Source organism: Lepidothrix coronata, unplaced genomic scaffold (assembly GCF_001604755.1).
Source record: "Lepidothrix coronata isolate B3197 unplaced genomic scaffold, Lepidothrix_coronata-1.0 Scaffold30, whole genome shotgun sequence".
Lineage (NCBI taxonomy): Eukaryota > Metazoa > Chordata > Aves > Passeriformes > Pipridae > Lepidothrix > Lepidothrix coronata.
In genome coordinates, this window is record NW_016690210.1 from 4,847,701 (window position 1) to 4,868,024 (window position 20,324).

General features: G+C 41.6%; 1 protein-coding gene across 6 annotated transcripts in view; it reads right to left on the minus strand.

Moving 5' to 3' along the window:
• USP9X (ubiquitin specific peptidase 9, X-linked) overlaps window positions 1-17,518 on the minus strand; it is a 107,253-nt gene extending 89,735 nt beyond the window's left edge. For all 6 annotated transcript variants that reach the window (XM_017810893.1, XM_017810890.1, XM_017810889.1 and 3 more), the window contains exon 1: window positions 17,229-17,518. The gene's annotated coding sequence lies outside the window, so the exon portion shown is untranslated. The remainder of the gene's footprint in view (window positions 1-17,228) is intronic.
• Between the last annotated feature and the right edge of the window lie 2,806 nt (window positions 17,519-20,324).

Consider the following 20,324-nt stretch of genomic DNA (forward strand, 5'->3'; position numbering starts at 1 on the left):
AGATGGATGTGACAGCTACACCTCTCCAAGCCGCACAGCGAAGTTCACTGTCCAAAACACTAAGAATCCTGTTTGTTCCCTAAAGCATTATCCACATGCTAATAATTGCAATATATTATGCTATTACACTTTTTAAAACAGATTTCATCTTACTTAATTTCAAAAAGGGATAATTAACTGTTGAATGTTACTTTACATTCAATTTGACTGCTCTGCCTTTTTGCTCCAAAGAACATTATTACTGGATCCACAAAAGTCAAAGGGAAAAAATCACAATTATCAGTATTACAATAGCAAAAAAAAATAGCCTTTATTTCGCTTCAGCAGTAAAGACCTTTCTCAACAAAACATGAATTTTTACCACGAAGTGCTAGGAAACAGTAGAAGTTTTAAAATTTCTGAGCATTGAGGTATCAGTGGCTTCCTAGTAGGAATGAAAAACTTTGGGAATCTGCACAGTGAGATGTATTACAAAGTCTGAAAAAAACAACAGACCAGACACCCAACTTTACACAGTAGTGGTCATCTCCATGTTTTCTCTGGATGAGAATGCAGACAATGAAGCCAACCACTCTTGCCAATTAATGTGATCCATAAGAGCAGACAGACATAAACTATATTCCTGTACTGGCACTGAAAGCTTTCGTTTTTATTATAACAGTATCTGGCAGTGGTTCAGAAAACAACTGGATAGTTCAACAGGTTCAGCTTCCTAATGGAATGAGTCTTAAAAGCTGTTACAGGAGAACATACGAGTTTATATGCTAATGCAGATAGAAAACAGCACCTCAGTTTTTCTTGCACTTAAAATCTAATTTTGGATAAACTTACTGTAGTGTACTAACAAAACAGAATTATATCATTTTTTATGCAATTCATTTAATACATGGTCTCCAAATTTATCCTAATTGATTATCCTTTTTCTTTAGCTAATATGTATTTCCTAGTACACACATATGATTATAGATCATAATTAATATATTTTTAAAATCCTAGCAACCACCACATAATATTAAACAAACATTAAACATCTCAGTCTCTTCTGCCGTGGTATTAAGTAATATCTCTGCTCTGAATTTAAACACAAAAAAATACATCAGTTATAACAAAAAACTCAGTTTCTAATAATTATAATGTAATATATTAAAATTTATATGAATTATTTTTAAATCAGAAAACCCTGATAAGCTGCACTCAAAGAGTTTTATAATATGATCAAGAATCCAGAGAAATCTGCTCACTAGACTTGTAAAAGATCTTGAAAAAGGGGATATAGTCCAAAACAGCATAAAAAGGAACAGGGGGAAGAGAAGAGGAATGAAGAAATCAAACAACCATCTCTGAACATAAACCCACTTAGTGAATCTCATAACCACTAATGCAACTTCCTGCAGTCTAGTAGGATCAATTTAATACTTTCCTTTATCATTAATGTGAAAGATGTTAGAGACTACCTGAATTTCTGTACTTGTCTGACTAAATTCACAGGGGGAAAAAAAGAGGTTAAAAAAAATTAATCTCTACTGAGTGAAAACAGAATTATTAACATGATTTTAACAACCAAGGACAACATTCCTAGCCAAACACTTCATCTCTCAATTGTCAACTCCATACTATTCAATATCACCAATTACTAAGACGAAAGCAATTAATAGTAAAATTACTAATAAATCTTGCACATGGCACCCAAACTAATGCAGTGATAAACAATGTGACCACATCACAGAGTAACGGATCTGGTAAGCTTGGAACAATAAAATGTCCACTAACACAGGCAAGTGTCAGGTCACTCCCAAAACAAAAGGACTTACAGAAAATTTTGTACATACTGGAGAACATGACTAGAGTGTGGCTACTGTAGAAAAGCAACTACACACACACACCACAATCACATGTTCGTAGCAAGAATAAATCTCAAGACTATTGTGTTTTTTACAGAATCATACAATTCTGATTGCAGAACTGGTAAGAAGCTTGTGAATTACAGCCTTTTACATCTAGAAAAAGATGCAGCTGAAAAGTTACACCAATTAACTGCCCCAGTGAGATGAGAGTGCAATGTGATGACTCAAATATCTGAGCCCATTACAAGTCTAGCCACAGGACAGAACATCAGAGATGATCCACTTCCGAGGCAGCCAACTGTTCTGGGAAATAAGAAAAGAAATAAGGATGTCCTTTTAAGAGTAGTATTTCTACTCTCTTTGACTTTGGGGCCTATCGAAGAAGAAAAAGAACCAGCAGGCAAATACTATACAAACTGTACTTGTGACTGGCATTTTCTTTTCAAAAACACAGTAACTGCCCATCAGGCACACACACAAAATCAGGAAAAGCAGGGAGGACCTGACTTTTCCTCCAACTTTTGAGAAGAGGAACCCTATTTTCTGCACATGACACAAGATCTCCTCCTTGGTTCTGAAGCCCCAAGCTATAAATACAATAAGGCATTATTTCATGCCAAGAGCTTTTAAGCTGAAGACTTCAAGAACAGAACCAATACATCTAAAATGTGTGTTTTGTGGATCTTTAGCCAGTCATGCAGGAAAACAGTCCTTGACTGCTTGAATTAGCACACAGAGCTAAGAAGAGCAGCTGATACCACTATCACCTGTATATAGCTACATTTTCAATTAGAAGTAATGTACATACACAGAAACCACATTTAAACATAACTCTTGAAGCACAAATAATAAAGAGCAACATATTCAGTAACAGTGTTCTTCATACCAATGGAGAAGGGAGGATGCTGAATGCATTCCCAGAACACTGGGTAACAATGAAGTAGTATTTCCACCCATTGCAATTCTCCCACTCAAAGGGGTAAGAAATTCTATCTTCTAACATATGAGAAACTGAGTCCTGTGACATTGTTATGGTTTTGTGTTGGAAACTAAAGCAAACACTAGATATAAAATACAGAACTAAATAGGAAGGAAGGTCTAGCTTTTCTAGGTTTGAAACAAAATCATTCCTGTAGGGTGCAAAAAAATTACTACCAGTTCTGCACAGGAAAGAATAGTGATGAGTTCTCCAGCATTAAAACACAAAGCCAAAAAAGTAATGCACACAGGCTCTTAAAAGGAGTTCAATCATGCCAGATAAAGAGCAGTAAACACCTTTTTCACCAAAGTCTAGTTTTCTTGAAAGCAAGAACTCAGAAAGAAAATCAGCTTATACAACCAAGAAGTATACCAGCTCCTACAAGGTAATGTTAAAACAAATAAAATCTGATCCTGTTACCATGTAACCTTTTACACAGCTTCAATAACCTAAGAACATTTACAGTTTTCTGTTGACCAGTATCCATTTCTGAAATACTACAGTCAATTAAAACAAGGACAAAAATCTTATTCATAAAAAGCTGCCAATTAGACTTTTGTTTCATCTTTGAGAGGAATGTCATCAATACTACACTTTGCAGTAGCCTAAGCCAACTTGAACATTCCATATGTAACAGCAAAGAATGTGGGTTTTTTTTCCATTTTATTCAGATTTGCCACAGGTCTGCAATATTCACATCTGGGCTGAAAAATTAAACAAAACGTTGATGCATCTACACAGATTTTTCTTCCAAAATGCAAACTCCAATTTCTCAACCACTCCAGAAGTTCCTTTGATTCCATCTTCAGGAATGGATGCTCCTTTCTTCTTTCATGATTAAAAGCTTTGGGGTTTGTATTGAATAGTGAGGGTAGTGGTAAAGCCATTCATACACACCCTGAACTTCTGTTCTGCAACTTGTGCAGGAAGGTTTTGTTGTTATTTCAGGCTGTGTTAGATTCTATGGTTTCTCTCTAAATTGGGTCCTATGGTTAACTAGATAAGAACATGAGTTTTGTAAATTCCAAAAAGTATCCACATAGTATCTCACTTCTTTTTGTGAGTGATGCTCAAACCCTTAGTAATTGCTAAGAACTTTTATCCCCTAGATGTAGCAGAGGATAAACCTCTGAAACTTCCTTAGAAGTTGTTTCTTCTTTTGCTGCAGGGCTCACAAAGAAATCTCGGACTTTTTAAATCACAATTTTGTAGGCAAGACTGATGAAGTTAAAATTATGAGCTATCTACTTACTCCTCCAATTATAGGACTATTTAAGAATGGAATTATTTTTTTCAGCTGCAAGGAACCTCCAATAATCATCTAATCCAACTGTCTCAGGACTACAGATAGCTGCAGACAGAAATATAAAAAACTTAACTAGAAAAGTTTAAAACAAAGCACTCCCTTTCATCTGCTGTACTGGAGCAATTAAATGTTGTTCACAACTTCAATTCTTCCTGTGGAACAGAGTGAAAAAGGAAATTACACTTCAACATTCCATCCTTGGAAGATCCCACCTAACCATCCCAATGTCCAAACCATCACTTATCTTCAGTGGCATCCCTGGCCTCTCAGAGATATTAACACATCGTGGCTTCTGCAATTTCTGATGAGGTCCAAACAATACCAGGCTAGTGGTAGGTGCTGAGTGACTTTTGCTGCCTTCATTCTTTCCAAAGCACCTGAAGGGAAGGGCAGTGGCATCTTCCAGGTTCACTCCACTTGTGGCTTTAAAACATGAAGTTATTTATAGTATACTGCACTTCAGGCTTTGCAAAACTCAGCACGATAAATACTTGAAACATTGGCTAAAGTCATTCAGCCAGTGAATTACAGATATTACTCCAATGTTATTTTTACATGTTATTTGTGCACTATTCTTTCCTAGATCATCTCTTGCACGGCACCTGATGTCTCACATAGTGAGCAGCCCCCAACACCACCACTGCAATCACACTGTAAAAGACTCTGTACGAAAAGTGAAATTTAAAGCTGGCCTGAAAAAATCCAGCCCTTGTGGTTCCTTAACTTCTCCTGTGGAGAATTTAATGCCTTCTCTAAACTACGTTAAAACACTACACTGAAGAAAATTACTTAATTTATTATTATTAGTCTTTACCTCTGGTACCCTGGGACATTATCAATACATCATAGAATTTTCCCCTCCAAGTATAAAATCAACACAACTTATTGCTCTGTTAACTGCAAATAATTAAAGCAGGATACAGCATCTAACACTGATATTTAGTTGGAAGCAGTTCACATTTTTGAATCATGACAAAAATAACTGAAATATCTAGATATTTTGAAATGTGTGTAATAATCTAAGCATTCCCATTACTGCACTAGCATTAATTTCACTTTTTTTTTTTTAAACTTTGCTTTTCACGTGATGTTTAATCAGCACAAACTAAGCACAGGAATTCAAACTCTACCATCATCAGCAGCAAGAGTAATTTAAAATATCTCTAAAACAGAAGAAAGTGACAACAGCATTAAAATTCACATTTCAATAAGCTTATTCATAACTGTTCAACAAACTTAGCCAACCAGTTTTCAACGAACCGACTGCCCAGCTCAGCCTGGCAATTTCTGTACTGTTCCCTGCCAGCTCACTGCATGTAAACATTTTGCCATTTCCTGTTGCCCTATAAGAATTTCAGTCAGAAGATACTTGGTTTGAAAAGTCAAGCTTGCACAAGCTCCCTGGAGGTGTTATAAAGTGATAGCTCATTTTTTTATTATTGTCTGCCCTAAACATGCTCCTCCATTCCAACCAGATTCACACAAGCCACCTGCCTAAGCAGTCTGAATGCTCAAGAAATCACTGAACACTGCCTATCTGATAGATAGGGAGAATTTGTGTAACAACTCCCCATAAAAATCCAGGCCTCTCTACAGAGAAATAAGAAGTTGCAACAGAACAGCAATTTTGTCTCTTCATGCTCCTCCTGCCAACACAAGGAAGGCTGCAGTTTCATGTAAATGCAGAAAGGTAAACAGGGAGGAGGTTGGACAGGAACAAATAAAGAAGCCCCTAAAAAGTACATTAAGAACAAAGCAGGGTTAGAAACAGAATTACTTCCACTGTACCCACTCCCTCACCAATGCAAAATGTGACTCCATTGTCCCAGAAACATAATATTCTTGGAGCCATAAAACCCATCAAAAGGCATGCCACAACCTTCTTTATTGAGAAATGCAGGAGATAATGACCAACTACTACCACATCCTAAGGACTGAGGATGGGTTTAAAAACTCTGTTGCAGCTCTGTGTAAAAACCAGAAAGTCATTAAAAAAAAAAAAAAATCAACCCACCACACACAAAATAGAAAATCCAAAACACACATTACTGCTGCTCTCCCTGAACTGAAAATGGTTATCTGCAAATCCCATAAACTCCCCTGCTAAAGAGCCCTCCCTTCAGTCACAAAACACACTGTAAAGATCCCACCAAAGGGCCAAAAGAGACAGGAGGAATGTTTTAATTGTTCTCCTCAGAGACAGAGCTTAAACCACTAGCACCAAGTGACAGTGACAGAGCTCTAATTAAGGTAGTTTTGCCACCACAGTGTGTACCTGGATCTCTGCCGCTTCCATCTCAGTGAGAAACAGCAATCTCATTCCCCACTAACAGTATTATATCTTGATAAATTTTAGAAAGAGACTTTCATTTTAGAAAAGGAGTTTCATTGTATTTCTGCATGTGGACAAGCCTTAGCTGCAGGTACACAGTCCATTTGAAACCAGGGATGTCTCCACTGTGAGGAGAAGGGAAGGAAGGTGATCCTGCTTGCTTCCATCCTAACCACCACTATGGAATGAGCCCTTGCATCACATCTCCAGCCAGATCAAGAAGCCAGGCTGGCTGAAAGGTAACCGGAGGAAAGGAATAAAAATCATTTTAGTTTTCAGCTGCATCACATGCCCCATGAACACTAAAAATGGCACAAGAAACAGGAAGAACATATATATAACCATGGATAGGAACCAACTCCTTCAGCATCAGTGCAAATCTATCATGGACACCCTGAAAGAGGAGGGAAAGGGAAGGAAACAGAATGTGGATAATCACAGTTAGCACATATGATAGAACCAGGGTTCACATACATTATTGCACAAATGAGTCTTGACAACACAGAAGAGTCATAAAGACCAACATTTTTCTCAAATATAACGGGTATCACAGGAAAATGTACACAGAGAAAGCTGTTTAGTGTATGATAAATGCCAGGAATGTCAGTTCATGAACAGCACAAGTTCAGTCATGAAAGAAATATTAAGCAGCCACAGCAAATAAGGCCAAGTTCAAGAAGTCTAAGAAGGCGAAGGCAACAAACTGTCTTTGTCCTGGAAATTATGATAAAGCCAGTGGAATATTCAGGAGATGACAATGAGTCAGGAAAATTAATTTAGCAATAATACTTTGAATAATCTGGCTACAAGCACACAAATTAGTGTGACAGAGCTACAACAGGCAATACAGAAGACATAAAACACAGAAGGTGACAAAGATTTTACTTCTCTGACAAAAAAAAAGGCCAGTTATGAAACTGTAAACAAAACTGTACAATTTGTACAATTCAAACATTACCTGGAAATTCAGGTAAAAAAATAGAACTAGAGATGACAGAGAATGAGTAGCTGAGTACAACAGCTGTACCCACTGTGACAGTCAACATCATGACTCTTTCACAAAAGAAGTTTTCATTTAACAAAATTCTATGTCTGCATGACAGACAGACAGAACATGCTCTCTGCATTTGTCAAAGGCTCAATTTGTCATTTTTCTCCTACCTAATTGGAATTTTCAGAGTAATCCGGTTTCCACTGTAATTTCATTTCCATCAAACTAAGTCCCCTGGGTAAACAGTAATCAACTGAGGCACCAGGAAGAAAAATTGTCCATTCCTTATATGTTACAAAAGTTAAATAATGTTTTATAAGGAAAGAAACAGAACTGCAGAAGTCAAAGGGAAATCTCTGGGTTATAAGGCAGTAATATAGAACTCCCAAGAAGTTAATTTTGTCTGTGTCTTGTTCATATACGTTGCTGGAGAAACTACAGGGTTCTTTTCAGATTAACCTTTTCATCCTCCTCTCAGTCTTCTGGGTACCGAGACAAAGACAAAACCGAGGGAGCACAACAGCAACCTAAGCCAGCAAAACTGTGTCTGTAACACCTGAACATCCAACAAAAATCCATTGAAAAGCTATGACAAGAGGTACTTTTGAAGTTTTCAGCCTCTGAGCCTCAGTTCTTTCTCAATAAAAGACAACACAAGCCTTTTGATTAATGTTTGGGTAATGCACGGGATGAGAATTAGAGGAACCTAAAGAACCTATCCAGTTTATTAACAGAGGAATAGTTCTACTCAGTACACGATTTAGAGTGATGTAACACATGCATTTACAGAAAGAATTCCAAAGATAAAATACTGAATGACAGGGCCAGGAGTTGGGCTCAATGGTCCTGATGGGTCCTTTCCAACTCAGCATATTCTATGACTTTATGACAATTCAATTCCATCTTTCTTCCAGACTGAATAAGTCAAGGATCCGATAGAAGGAAGAGTTCATAATCTGGGGGGGTGGGGGGGTGGGAAGGGGCAGGGAAACACTGGTTTAATAATAAGTTTCATTCTCCTATTTTCCCATTTTCAACTTTGATGTGAACTTAGAGGAACTTGGGGTTCAACAACACCAAATGCAAGGAGCTGCATGTGGGTTGGAGCAATCCCAAGCATAAATACAGGCTGGATGGAAAATGGATTGAGAGCAGCCCTGAGGAGAAAGATTTGGGGTTGTTGGAGGATGAGATGCTAGACATAACCCAGGAATGTGCACTCACTGTCCAGAAAGCCCAAAAGATATAGGTCAGGGGAGCTGATTCTGCCCCTGTTCTCCTGAGACCTCACCTGGAAGTGCTGCATCCAGCTTTGGGGTCTCCAACATAAGGACATGTTGAAGTGGGTCTGGAGAAGGCCATGAAGATGATCCAAGGGCTGCAGCACCTCTCCTGTGAAGAAAGACTGAGAGAGCTGGGGTTGTTCAGCCTGGAGAAGAGAAGGTTCAGGGGAGACCTTAGAGCATCTTTCAGTACCTAAAGGGGACTACAGGAAAGCTGGAGAGGGACTTTTGACAAAGACATGTAGTGACAGGACAAGGGGGAATGGCTTTAAACTGAAAGAGAGTAGGTTTAGGTTACATATTAAGAAGAAAACCTTCACTGGAGGGTGGTGAAGCACTGGAACAAGTTGCCCAAGAAGTTGTGGATGCTCTATCACTGGAAGTGTTCAAGGCCAGGTTGGATCAAAGGATCCATCACTCTCCCCCATAAACGGTAAAGTGTTTATACAGACCATAACTTGCTGGGTTTTTTTCCAAGGCTCTTTGCCTCATTTGTTTTTCACTACACACAACTTAAAAGTAACTTCACTGAGCTATCTGATAATTTGACTCAAAAATGAGTAACACAAGCCTTTTAAAAAACAAGCACCTAGTTCTGCTCAAGAATCCCCTCTAAAATACTACAACCCCCATGTCCCGATGAAAATACATGTACTTTAGTTGGGAAAACTCAAACTTTTCAGTTGCATTTATCAAGAAACCTTGCAAGAATAAGGTACCTTCAACATCAACCTCACATTTAAAAACTGAGCAAAGCAAAGGAAAACACCCAACTGATTACACACACCCTGCGATAAGTTGTTGTCTGTCAAGATGACACTTTCTTCACAGTAAGAAAATCTCTCCAAGGTTAACACCTAACCTTACCAATTCTGGTGAAACAGAACATTAGCTACCCAGAAATAGGAGAGACAAGGCAAGTCTTCTTTAAAGAAGATTACAAACATTAGACCAACCAGGCAAGTACGAGCAAACTACAAAAATTTAAGCAAACAAACAAAAAAACCCTTATTAAGAGAAAATATCACAAAAATAACGAAAGTATCTTAAGAGAAAACAAACATTTCCAGAGCCTGCTTAAGAAGTAAAGTTTTTTTATACCTACAGAAATGTACCCCCAAGCTAACATCTTCACAATTCCTTTCACGGGAAAAACAACTGCGACCTAACTACTTAAACGTTAACACAGTGGTTCAGGCTTTTCTTCCCCTCCCCCCTATTCCCATTTAAGGCATCAAGTTCTGAGAAAAGAACTTAAATTCATCAAACACATCAGAGAAACTGATAATGTCAAGGATATAGAATAGAGAATTCTAGTGGACAACTGCCATTTAGAACTTAAATGACATATCATATAAACTCTCATTTAAAGCAAAATTTTGCTGTTAGACTAATCGAAAGTAAAACTAAAGGGTTGGTCTTCATTTCACGTGAATTACCACTATTTATCGCCTTTTCACACCCACAAAGAACCGCAGGGGCTCCTCAACACTGCAAAACCCTCAAACTGTACTTCAGGTGTAGCACAGTGTAAGCACATACTTAAAAAGCACGAAGCAGGAGAGATTTTGATTCTCTGCTCTCAAATCTTACTTGCTGCTGAGTCTATGTAACACACATAACTTGTACATCTCAACCTTCCAGTGTGATACTCAATCCTAAGTAAATATAAAACATATAAACATACAGTACATAAGTATCAAGTACCATTTCAACTTTAGAGAAAGATGATCTTCTGAAGTACTGTCTAAGGATCAATCAACACAGCGCAGTTGAGTCTCCAAATCAAACTGTTATTTTGGCTACTACTTGCCAACAACAAAAACTAAACCAACCACTACCCTCCTCCAGCCGCCTCCAGGCAACATATCCAAGTTGCTGCTGGTCCTAAATATTCATACCATTATCAGCAGAGTGATATGAACTAAAAGGAAAATTCATGACAGGATGGCATTACCAAACCCTCTTTCATGTGGTCAAAAATCCCAGAAAGGTGCAGGTAGGTGAAAAACTTCAGTCATACACCTGCTGACCAGAGGCTGGTACTGATCACACTGGGGGTTTTCCATGGCTGAAGACACATCAGCTCATAGCAAGGTTTCACTACCACTGAGTTCACAAAAAAAAACTTTGTTTTTCCAATCCTGGAAGTGGAAGGGAAAAAATGCCACAAGGGAAATTCATGTTTCAAATTACATCTTCACTAGACACATAACAAACTGTCAAACACAGCAATCTGGCTGAACTGCTACAAGAATACGAACAGTAAGAATTTTCAGGCAATCTGGAGGTTGTGCTCCTGCCTAATTACCAGAACTACCATGAAGACACCCCAACACAGCAAGAGAGCTATAAAGCCCCTAAGAAATCTGACATTACACCTCACCTAGGGAAAAGTCAGTACATCATCCTAGAGAAAGGCCCCTTGCATGAGTGTGTACCCACGTGTGTGTGCACATAGACAATTAGAAGCATTCAGGGAAAAGCACCTGGGATTTTAAGGTCCCACTGTGATTAATAAAACACTGTCTGAAAGACAGGTCAAGACATATGCAGGCCTGTTCAAAACTCGAGACTGAAACTGTAGAACAAGCCACTAGAGTTTCATCTTCAAGCTCCAGAGGATTTATGTCACAATTTAAAAAAAAAAAAAAAGAAAGAAATCCTCACAGGTCAATAATTCAGGAAAACACATTAAAAGGAAATATTGGAAATCACTGAACAATTAACATTCTATTTCTAAATCAGAAATCTACAAAGTCTAACATAAAATATAAACTATAAATTAAGGTTTTAGTTCATCAAAATTAAGCTAAGCAGAGACACCTTTTTTATTTGACTTTAAAATTCATGAACTTGTCCTGTGAAAACTTACTCAAAACCACAATGAAGCACTTTATTGCTAAGACAGCAGACAAAAATAAACACCAAAAGATTCAATGCTCATTTACCAAGATGCCAGTATGTTTTGACAACAACGTTCACTCTCATCTTACATTAGAAAAGTAAGAGACTTTTCTTTCCCTCACTGTCAATTTTTATTTCTGGACAAGAAACCTGAAGTTCCACCCACAGCCAAAGGCAGGCCTGTTCCCACTATCCCACACCACAGTGCCAGCAAGGACACTCCCCTCCAACCGAAAAGCCTCCCTGGTAACAGAGGGATCACACCTGACACACACCACTGTTTTTTTCTTACTGATCACATTTCTAATAATCTTTTTTCCTCCTTTCACCCTTTCATATCACTCCAGCTAAGACCACCATAACACAAAACAAACGGTTTCCTCTTCCCACAACTAGTCCTGCTGAAGCAGGTTAAGCACCAATTAAGTGACTTAAGGACTGAAGCCCATGGAATCCACAACATACATTTTGCTGTCATTCCATGTTGCCATTCAGCTGTTAGAAAAAGTGCTGCTTGTCTTAAAGGCTCTTCTAGGAACAATTTTCTATTACTTGAGCTTTGGGTATTTTACATGAAAGCTTAATGAAAAGATAGCCCTGAAATTCCCTCCAAGTACTTTTCATTATTTTGAAGCACTCATTTGAACACTTCTGTTAAAAAAGTATTGGGGAAGCCTTTTGCAATTTACAGCAGAAAGAAGAGGATATGAGGAAAGAGTCGCATGTTTGTGTCTCGTCTTTGACACACTCTTGAATCTCAGCTTAAGAACAGAATTTGGGAAAAAAAGCACAGATGTACATCCCTGAGGAATGATGCAATGTGGAATTCCCCTCTTCTGAGTAAATCCACAGATAAATGCTAACTACCACACAGTATGATTTGCTGAGACGTCCATGAAAAGATCTATGTGCATGAAAATCACATTTTTCTGTTGGCAGTTACATGTGTAAGGAAAACTAAATCACCAGACAGGGTTACATAGTGGTTTTGCAAGCAGATCAAGGATGCTACAAATAAAAGATTCCCACAGTAACATTCCTGATAGTTATCCATTACTTCTAAAGCAGTCTTCAATTAAATTTATGGGAAAAAAAGGCTGAAAATACTAGCATTCAAAATACAACTAGATCTTAAATCTACATCTCATGGATCTCTTCAGAGACACACTAACACAAAGTTAACCAACAGCAAGTAATCATTGTCACAGTTCATAATAACTAATACTTTAAGAAAACTACACATCAACAATGTTCCTTTAGAAAGCAAGCCTGGGAGCACACCTGCATCCAAATGGTTTTCATTCCCGGCATTATGATTTTTATTTGAAAACACGTCAACAGTTGGCAACCAAAAAAGTTTTGATGACAAGCAGACTGAATCCACCTCTCAAATAAAATGAGCAACTACTGGCTTCTTGTAAAACAATGCAAATATCAGAATATTCACAACAGAAAATGCAAAAGGATTTTATCCTAAATCACAACCGGTCACTTTACCACCTTCTTTTCCCTCTCCTCTCTGGTGGGGACAGTCATTAACAGTTCTCCTGTTAATGTTACCAACACTCCATTTTAAAGTACTTTACCAAATCAGATCTACAGAACGTACTCAAAGCACCAGTGGGCTCAACTGGACACTGTAATGTTTCAGAAAGGCAGCAGTTGACATTTTGAGGGTGCAAAGTCGTGACAGAACAGTTTTCTGCCACTATTTAGAGTCTATTCAAGACTCTAAACAAGAATATCCAAGTCAAAACATGGTTCTGTCCCGAAGTGCAGAGGGAACCTCAGTTAGCCATGTCCTCAAGTCACGTTCTAGCCTGAAGCATAACAGAGACAGCCAACACAATATAACTGTTCTAAAAAGATAACTCACAATGAATTACACTTTTGTAATAACAGTGTGAGAATTTTAAAATGTCCTTACACTAGCAAGAAAACAAAAACTAGATTTAATACATGGAAATGTCACTGCATTTCTCTAACATCTGAATCTAAAGTAGCTTAAACTTCACAGGTACAAAAATTCAAGTCCCACTGCACGCAAACAAATGCTTATGAAAGACTTTCTTTCCACCCCTCACCTCTACTATGGAATAGCATAACAATGCTCGGCTGTGTCAAAAAATAAAAGGAACTCTGTATTTATACACCACAAACATTATGTGTGATATAAGACAAGTCTACAGGAACAGCACACAACATTGCCAGCTTTGCAAAAGACAAGGACTAGAGCGAAAGACAAACATTACCAAGCTGTATTCCCAAAACATACCCTCCAGCACAGCTTTAAATTTTGAACTCTGATTTTAAACAAGTGTGGTACAGGTAATAAAACTGGATGCAGGTACACAGAGGTGGAAGAGAAGACAGATTCATGTTGTAAGAAAAAGTTAAGATACAAGAGAAACGTGTCCACGTGTTCAGATTAATATTAATGCAAAACATCCAGGAAACAACTGTCTAAAGGACACAAAAGCTTTCACATGGACAACTTTTCAAATGAGCAAAAAATCGAGCAAAGTTTCTTACATCTTCAGACAACCACCTCACATTGGTCTCTGTAAGTGCTGGATAAGCAAGGCTACCAGTTTGATTAAACAACTGCTTGTGATTACAAGAGAAAGAACTAAAGTAAGCACAGTAGTTTCAGATGTTTTGTGGGATTTGGCTTGTTTAAAATCCTGTTATAAGTTAAAAACAGTAAGGGACACCTTTGACTCATTCACTTCACAAATGAGGCTATCCTGATCAGGATGTTTCCAAAATGTACCAACAGCTTTTAGGTCTCTTAGAATACAAAACAGTATTTCTAAATAAAAAAAAACCCGTGCATATAAAAATATGTATCTATATCTATATATACACTCAGAGTACTGCCTAACACAAAAGTACTTTCCATTCAAATACCTGAAATAAGTTCTGAACTTGTCTAAACCAGAAGGCCAGAAAAACTTTCCATATATTTTCAATACACACCTGACAGAGATAAAACTTCAAAAGGCATTTAAAAGTATTTTGTTCAAACTGATAAATAACTGAATTCCTATCCAATTTTACCCGAGGTTGCACTCATATTGGAAAGTCCTAAACTAACTGCAATTTCAAGTGTAAGATGTCTTAGAACTAAGGTATTACAGGCACCTTTATTTTCTCAGAAGTCTATTTAATTTTGCAAAATAGACACTAATGCACTATTTTAGTTTACTCTGAGTCTCTCTTCTAAGAATTCCAGAATATTAGTAAAATGCATAAACCTAAAAGTGTGCATTTAGAACAGAGAGCAGTTGCACTGGTCTATCTCTGAGTACAAATGCACCACAATGTGGGGAAGAAAACGTTTATGTAAGGGTGACAGTGTTCCACGGAGACAGAAAAATAGCTTTGCTACCACTATCCTTATTGATTACCACCTCCAGATGTAGTCTTCCTGTCAGTTCCATGGGCCTAAGCATTGCCAAAGGGCAAATTCTGCAGGAATTTGAAACAGCAGCCAGGAAAGATTAAGAGAGAAGATACCCTAAAGAATAGCATTAACACAAACTACACAAAAGAAAAGTACAAGATATACTGGAGAGGGAAAAGTTACTATGACATAATCTTATATTTATTCCTTATTAATTGCCCCCTGCCCACCTCCCCATAAACATGCTGATAACTTGAGTTTCTTCCACTGCAGCTTTATGATTATGTTTATGTTTTTGTTCACAGCTATCATTAAGCATCACCATTGTCCAGAGTATTGCAACAGATTAATCAATACAGGTATTTTATACGCCTCCCTGAAATTCTTGGTATTAGCTACTGTAGCTTGTCAGTTCAAAGAATAAACATTACTTCACCTCCAAGAATCAAAAGCATTATTTTAAAAAGCAAAACAAAAAAGTCCAAGCAAACAAACAAACAATAAAACCCCAACTCCCTCACACATGACTTGGGTTTTGCTGAAATAAAAAGGTTACTAGATCAGCAACATTTATGATGGGGAGGCCTGACAATTCCTCTAAGTAAAACCTTGTCATATCAAGAATAAAGTCAGCTGCCTACAGATTTCAGTTACTCCTAAATCTTTCTTACTAGGGACATTGCTCCAATTCCATAATCAATAAAGGTCAATCCCCCAAACACCAATCAGTAGTCCCGTCCTAAACATAAAGATCTTACCACTTATTTGTCAGGCACTTGAGGAGCTGCTGAAAAGCACAGGTTACCCAGTCCTGTCTATCACAGCAATGTTGCCACTGGTATACTAAAGAATGCATAATAATATCTATATCCAACAACTTTTTACAAAAATACAGGCCCCAGTTCTGCAAGTAGGTCAGCAAAAGTGGGCCTTACGCTGGCTTTGAGCCTGCGACTTCAGAGGGTCTTTGGACTGATACAAACACCCAGTGACACGAACACAGCTACAGAACTGTGAATATAAACCGAGTTGTACAGATACCACGAAGACAGCTGAGACAGACACAATATGTCTGCAGTGAGCCTGGGAGTCCTTCGAGCATTTAATTAGAACAATTCTTTTCTGCAAGATTTTTTTTTTCCTCCCTGTACAGTTGCATGTTACTGTGAATCTTCAAAACACTTAACTCGACTTCTGAGGGAGCAACCTGAAAATGAAATATGGCACCTTAAAAACCAGCTCAAGATTTTTGGATGCTCCTAAGAGAACAAAATCATTTAAAAACAAAACAGATAATTTTCAAAGGCTATTCCCTCTGTATACAAACAAAGCTGCACGAAGCGGAACGGCACATGTTAACACAGCGATAACCAACACACAAAAACCTCAACAACCCCAACAAGTGGTGAAATCCCGTTTTCTCGAGGACAATAACAGGGAATCTCCGCGGCCGAACCCCATGCAACTACCCCTGCGCACACCTTGGGGAGAGAGCTGTAGTGCCTGGAATAAATCGCTACAGACAAGCCCTAAGACACGGATCCGGGGAGAAGCGGCACGGCGGACCGGAGGGATCAGATGAAAAAGCCACGAACGCTTTCTTCGTGCACGGCAGCAGGCCCGCTGGAAGCCGAGGCCAGAGGAGTGGCCTACGTGTTCGCAGTGTTTACAGCGGGCGTGAGCGAGCTGCTCGCTGGTGGTTTTCATTGAGACCGCCGGGAAAGCGCCTCGACAGGGCCTGATTTCCAGGCGTCGCCCGGGCCTACGCGGCCCCAATCACTCCACCTCAGTAATGGCGTTCGGGGCGAAGGGAAGCGAGAACCCGGCGAGGCGATGCCGGTGCAGCGCTGCGGGGACGCGCCGGGCCCTCCTCCCCGCCAGGGGGGGGCACGGCCAGAGGGGCTCCGGCGGGCCGGGCAGAGCCCCTCAAGGGCTCTGGGCTCCCCCCCGCCGGCCTCGGGCGATGAGGAGCCGTCAGCCATTTTCCCTCGCCCTCCAAAACACGGCGGTGCGGGGCCGACCCGCTGGGGCTGCGAGGGAGGCGCCGCCGCCGCCCCGCACCCCCGCGGGGCCCGGCAGCCCCGTCCTGCCCCTCCCGCCGCGCCCCGGCCCGCGGAGCCCCGTCCCCGGGGAGCGCCAACGCCGCCCGGCCCCGCCCGGGCACCGCGCTCCGCACTCACCCTCGCACCGCTTCCCCTCGTCCCGCGGCGGCTGCAGCGGCGGCCCGGAGCCCTCCTGGGCGCTGCCTCATGCCCGGCGGCCGGCGGGGCACGGGCTCATGCCAGGCCGCGGCTCTGAGGGGGCGGCTCCGCGCTGCCCCGGTTCCCCCACTCCGGGTGCGCTGCGGCGCGAAGAGGGAAGGGGCGAATCGGCCGCCGCTGCCCGCGCTCCGGGTGCCGGCCCTGGGCGCTCCGCTCTCTCTCTCCGGGGCGTTTTTCCTGCGTCACCAGCTGCTGCCCGGCGGCGGCGGCGGCGGCCCTGCCTGTGCTCGGGCTGGGGCTGGGCCGGGGCCTGCGCGCTCCGCTCCGCCCCGTCCGGGCACCGGGCGCACGCGGGGGGGGTGGGCGGACGCGGAGCTCAGCCGGGCGGGGGCGGCGGGGCCGGGCCGGGGGAGCGGGAGCTCCGCGCTGAGGGCTCGGCGGGGCGGGGGAGGGAGCGGGCACGGAGGGAGGGAGGCGGCGGCGACTCCTCGCGCTCGCGGCGGCAGCGCAGCCGCGTCTGGCGGGGGCCCCGTGGGCAAGATGGCGGCGCCGGCAGCGCCTCCCGCACCCGGCCCACCGCGGCGGCAGCGGCTCCGCCACCCGCGTGTGTCCTCCGGGGCTGCCACTCACGGCTGGAGCCCGCTCCGTGTGTGTCTGTGCGGGGAGGGCGGTGCGGGGCTGGGTGAGGGCGGTGGGACGGGACTCTCTCTCCCTCTCACACGCACAGAGAGGCAGCGACGCGCGCGCGCCGGGCCCGTTTCGCGTCCGTTGGGGGCGCGCGCGCGCGCGCGCTCCCCATTGTGGGCCCTCGGCGGCGGGCGCGCGCGGGGGCCCGGATGATGACGTCAGGGCGGTGACGGTGACGTCAGCGCGGTCGCCTCTCGCCTCTCCCGCCGGGATTCGGGATGGGACCGGGACGGGGAGCGGGACGGAGGCTGCGGGACCCCGGGGCTGCCGCGGAGGTGACTCCATCCCTCGCCTCCCGCAGAAGACACATCCCCGTTAGGGGACACCGGCGTTGCTTTTTTAAAAAGCGAAATGGATCTTTTGTTCCTCTTCACGGGCTCCCCAGGGAAGTGGTCACGGCACCGAGCTCCGGGAGCGTTTGGACAAGGAACGCTCTTGGGCACATGGTGTGGCTCTTGGGGATAGTCTTGTGCAAGGGCGGGAGTTGGACTCGATGATGTTATGGGTCCCTTCCGCCTCAGAATATTCTGTGATGCTTTTTTCTTTTATATGATACGTTTTCATTTTATGTGTTCATTTATGACTAGAGTAGGAGGTCAGTAGAACCCCAGCCTGTGTAGATGCAGCTGTGGAGACTTAAAACCTGGATTTAAAACCTGGAGAAAAAATTGGAAAGGACGCCTTGTGGAAGGACAGAAGTTTGGCAGATATGGAGAGCTCGGTCTTGAACAGCACCTTAACTAGTGCTTAATGTTTTGTTGGTCCATATTCCAAGGTCAAAGTCTCATTTTAACAACATCATTCAAGAATGTCAGAGTAGGAAGTGAAAGTCGCAGCATCCAGCTGAAAACACAGGAGGAATTTAGACTCCACAGGTTGGAATTTGCTCGAGAGGCTCAGGCTAAGAGCCTTAACTCTCGTGCAAAATGTTTTTATCTTTTGGACCATTCGGTGGCAAAAGGCTAAAAAACCGATCACTCATTGCAGGAGCTTGAACAGCACTGAAACTGGATGGGTGTTTTTCAGTAAAAAGCTAGAGCTCAAAGCCAAGTGGTGATAAATTATGATATTTCCCAATTTAACAAAGTTAGAGTTAGTAATTTTTCTTGCTAATCATTTGATGGTATTATTTGGGAAGGAAATCTGAAGTATGTTTCTGCATTAGCCACTCAGTAAAACAAAACAAGGGATGCAGCTGCTTCATCACTGTACAAATGCAACAGTTTGTTTACTGAAGGAATAGCTTTGCATGCATCTTCTTCAACAATAAAACCAAGCTACAACCATGGTGAAAATCTGCAAGTGTGAGCCTGTTCATGTTTGCGTTAGAAATATATGTAATCATATGAAAAAACAACCCTTTTATCTCCAGATATTCGTGCCTCTGAGCATGTTATTGTAGCCTCGGTTTTTTTGTCTCTTATCAATTACTCTGAGCTTTTCCTCTTATTTCCAATTTATCCAGTTTGTTCTCCAGGGAAGGCAGTTAAAATTACTGCACCTAAAATGCATTTAGCTTTCCTTGCCTGGTGCAGTGTTCTCCCTCGAGCTCTTCGCTGTTTATGACTTACAGAGGCACAGACACCTCAAACAATTGGAGTTGTCTGTATTTTGACACCTACCCTTAAAAATAAACTGCTGTGTTTGTTGATGGTGATTTCTTTTTATTGTTAAGTGGACCCTTGTTTTAATGACAGGCCAAATACTGTGCTCCTTGTAACTACTGTGGCTTTCTTGGCAGAACCAAAGAGTGACACATCAGTGAATTTTTATAATGTGGGCAATTGTCCACCAAGAAGTCGACTGTCAGTTCACATAAAAGTCAACAAAAAAAAAAGATAGGAACAATACTTGTGGAAACAATAGTGTTACAACTTGTAGCAAATATTCCCTCTTGTGAAGAAGCATTCCTTCAGCCAAGAGAAAGAGTGGAAGCTTTGATTATTTTAATTGAAACCTTAGGTTTGGAACAAACTAAGAACCGATTCCTCTTCAGCTTTCTGGCACCTTTGCTGGTATTTTTTCTGATTTTGGATTTTACTTTATGTACAGTTTGCAAAAGCACAATGAGATACAAGAGGAATTTTGCACTTGCATGGGAAAAGAAACTATTCATGTTTATATTTGACCTCCTTCCTGGTTTCAAAGTATATTCTGGAGTGCTTTGACAGCCCAGCAGTTGCTTGTAGCTGTGCTAATCAAAGGTCACGATAGGCTGGAGCACACAGCTATTTATGGCACCAAATAAAAGCAGATATTGGGACAGCAATGGCACTGTGTGGCTCCTGAACAAGCAAACTGCACACAGACTTCTGGCTGGGGAACTCTTCCTGTTCTCCCCTCTGTGCTCAGGCTCCTGCTCTTCTCTGGAGGCATTGCTGTGGCTCA